At 34.6% G+C, this 3371-nt stretch overlaps 1 long non-coding RNA gene across 1 annotated transcript; it reads right to left on the bottom strand.

The window, feature by feature from the left end:
* Window positions 1–821: 821 nt before the first annotated feature.
* LOC113278645 lies at window positions 822–1442 on the bottom strand. The gene is made up of 3 exons (XR_003325600.1): window positions 1344–1442; window positions 1113–1173; window positions 822–983 (listed from the first exon to the last, which is right to left on the bottom strand). It is a non-coding gene; the product is annotated as an uncharacterized LOC113278645 (long non-coding RNA).
* Window positions 1443–3371: the final 1929 nt, after the last annotated feature.

Below are 3371 nucleotides of genomic sequence, written 5' to 3'. Positions count from 1 at the left end.
AATCATGAAATAACAAGCAGTGAAGAACTGATAAAAAGAATTAAGGTTCAATACCTTAACAGATCAAGTAAGATCCACCACCATCACTATTGTAAGAGGGGAATGAAGTAGCTGAGCTAGAAATACAAGCTGAAATAATCATTCAAGAATAAAAAGTAAGTTCAGATTTTGGTCAACAAGCAAAAGTTAACAAATTTGAAATCAAGATAACGAAATCAAGATAAAACTGCTCTAAAAAACTACATCAAAATCAGTATGTGTAAGTAAAAGTTACACATCTAATTAGCATGTGTAACTACAAATTACACACCTATTCAGGTTGTGTAACTACAAATTACACACCTATTCAGGTTGTGTAACTAGAAGTTACACATCTAATTAGCATGTGTAACTAAAAATTACACATCTATTTAACTTGTGTAACTAGAAGTTACACATCTAGAAGTTACATACCCACTCCATGATCATAGATCAACGTATTATGTTGTTTGTGCAGTTGCTCCATCAAACTTACCAATCGGTGTCTTCATATCACTTTCTTCTTTATTTCAGACCTCTCTCCTAAATCTTTCAATGAAAGAAAAACATTTCTTAAATAACATTACACATCTTTTCACAATTGCTTAAATAACATTTCTAAGCCCGCGTCTGACAAGCATTGTTCAACAGTTGCTAAAGTTCAGCAGTTTTTAGGAATATGAATCACAGATATAAACATATTATACGCAAATCAACGATGCACGAAGTAGTTTCTTCTAGCAACTAAAGCAATGATGATTTTCACATATATTTATATCAAATTGAAAGCATTACAAGTCCACGTCCAGTATTAACTAAACATAGGAGATAAAAAATTTGTATTCTCCACTACTATTAGCTCATAGACAGTTGAAGGGTTAGGAAAAACTGTACATAATAAAACTGAGTGCACCACCGAGACCAGAATAACATGTCATGTGATTAGGTACTGCTAGTCCTCCTACCTACAAACATCAATTGAAACAAAAATAAATATTACTCTCAATCAAATACTAATTAAACCACTTTGACAGATCTTAAATACAAATTGAGTTCATATGAAAACACATACTCCTAAATCCAGCTATACATACCTGATTTATAAAATTGAATCCACATACTCCTAAATTATTCTTCAACCCAACTGAAAATCACCTAATCAAAATGAACAAAACAAAAATTAAATTATCAAAAACAGATCAAGATTGGTTCCCATAGGAAATTAGATTGTGATAAAACTAAATCAAAATTGAAATCGATAATGAAACTAAAATCGAAACGAGAATAATTACTAACAACAACAACAACTAAAAAACAAATTGTACCTTGATTCTGTTGCTATTCTTCCGAAACAGTGATGATTCTTCTTGATCTCAGAAATCAAAAGAAACAACAACAACTTCAAATCAGAAAACCTAACATGGAGTAGCTTTGAAACAACAAACTAGAATCAATTGAGAATTCGTAGATTGATGATCAGTTGTTAAATAAATTTGAACCAAATCATTCAGATCTGTAAATCCATTGAACAAAAATCGATTAAATCAATTCCTGAGATATCTTCGAATCAACTGAAAAATCCATATTTAATCGACGTAGATCAAATCTATTTATTTCAATCGATTAGTTCATTGAGCTATTCAATCAAAATCATCAACGGAGATCCATAAGCATCGTCATATGAAATCGATGAAGCTAAAATCGTTTTCTTCTTCTCCGTTAAACTACGACGTTGACGATCTGAAACTGAAAACCTTAATACTCTTCGGAGCAAAAACCAGAGAGAGAAAGTGATGTTGATGTAGAATTTTTGTTTGGATAATCAGGATATTTGCTTGCAAAATCTTAGATCTAAGTTTCGAAATCATTTTTTCATTGAGAATTTCGATTAGGAATTGTTTCTCGGACTGGTTCTTCATCCGAGAGAGAGAGCGCTAAAGAAAATTAGAGAGAGAAACTGAAAAAGAAAAAGAAACCAAAAATGAAATCTACGCCTAGTTTTATAACTATATATACTAAAGGGCTGTTTTGGTATTATGAAGTAAATTTTTTATTTACAGGCCCTGAATTCTAAAGTTATGGGCCTAGAAATATCAAAATGTGAAATAATGGAGTTGATAGAGAAGGATCCATTTTGTGGAGCTTCTCTATATTCAACCCATATAGTAGGGGGTTATAGTATTTTTCACTTCTCTCAAATTAGGAAAAATTCCCTCAAATCATCAAAATACATAAAAATATTAAAAAAAATAGGGAAACTCGTGGGACCGGTCCCTAGCCGGACGGCCATGCCTTCCACGGTCCGACATGCCCTTGTTTTTATTATTTTAATATTATTTTGCTTCCTTGAACTCATGGAAACTCCCTAAATTCATGAAATTTCTCAAAATTCATGAATTTTTCATAATATCATTATAAAATTAGGGAAACTCGTGGGACCAGGCCCTAGCCGGCCGGCCATGCCTTCCACGGTCCCACATGCCCTGTTTTATTATTTTTTGCTTCCTTGAACTCATGAAAACTCCTTCAATTCATGGAAACTCCCAAAATTCATGAATTTTTCATAAAATCATCAAAATATTATAAAATTAAGGAAAAGGCACCACGGGACCGTGGTCACGACCGGCCGACCATGCCTTGACCACGGCGGTCCCACGCCTCCTCATTCCTTATTTTATAATTATTTTTCATCATCTCATGGTGTCTTCCTCAGTTTCGTAGAAACCCTAATTTTGGCATATTTTCTCGAATGGATGCTCAATTGCACGCCAGAAAATATTAAAATTCTCAGGACTGAGATGCGGACGCCTTGGGGATACGAGCACGCTATGTTGACCGACCAAGATTGGCTCTTTGGCTCACGGAAGCTGGTCCCATCAATTTTCACATTTTTGACCTAATTTGCACAATTGCTCGTATTAGGTCCAAAACTCTCCCAAACACTTTGGATTTTCATGAAGTGATCGTCAGACGGTCACAGACAACCCAGGGCCGGTTTCATAACTCCATGGTCGGTCCTTCGCCTCGTCATAATTAATTAGGTTTTCTCACCTAAGGCTCAGACGAGCATTTTTGAATAAATGATTAAGCCAGCATTTAATCATTCTTCCACCAACAAATCGTCAACTCTTCAGGAGTTCTTCGTATTTGCTCACGTGAGCATATGGACACTACATGGTTGATCCACGGTCCCGTATAGTCGCTTCCTCCTTCGTCCTATGGTTAAACTTCCGACGAACCATGAATTGATCATCAATTGATCAAATTAGGGTTTCTGAATCCATGGATCATCATTCCAGATTCCAACCTTAATAATTTTACGACGACCTCATGGTCGTTAATCTTATTAATTA

The sequence above is a fragment of the Papaver somniferum genome, chromosome 5 (genome assembly GCF_003573695.1).
Source record: "Papaver somniferum cultivar HN1 chromosome 5, ASM357369v1, whole genome shotgun sequence".
Lineage (NCBI taxonomy): Eukaryota > Viridiplantae > Streptophyta > Magnoliopsida > Ranunculales > Papaveraceae > Papaver > Papaver somniferum.
The sequence above is the reverse complement of the archived record's forward strand: the minus strand, read 5'-3'. Positions and strand labels throughout refer to the sequence as shown.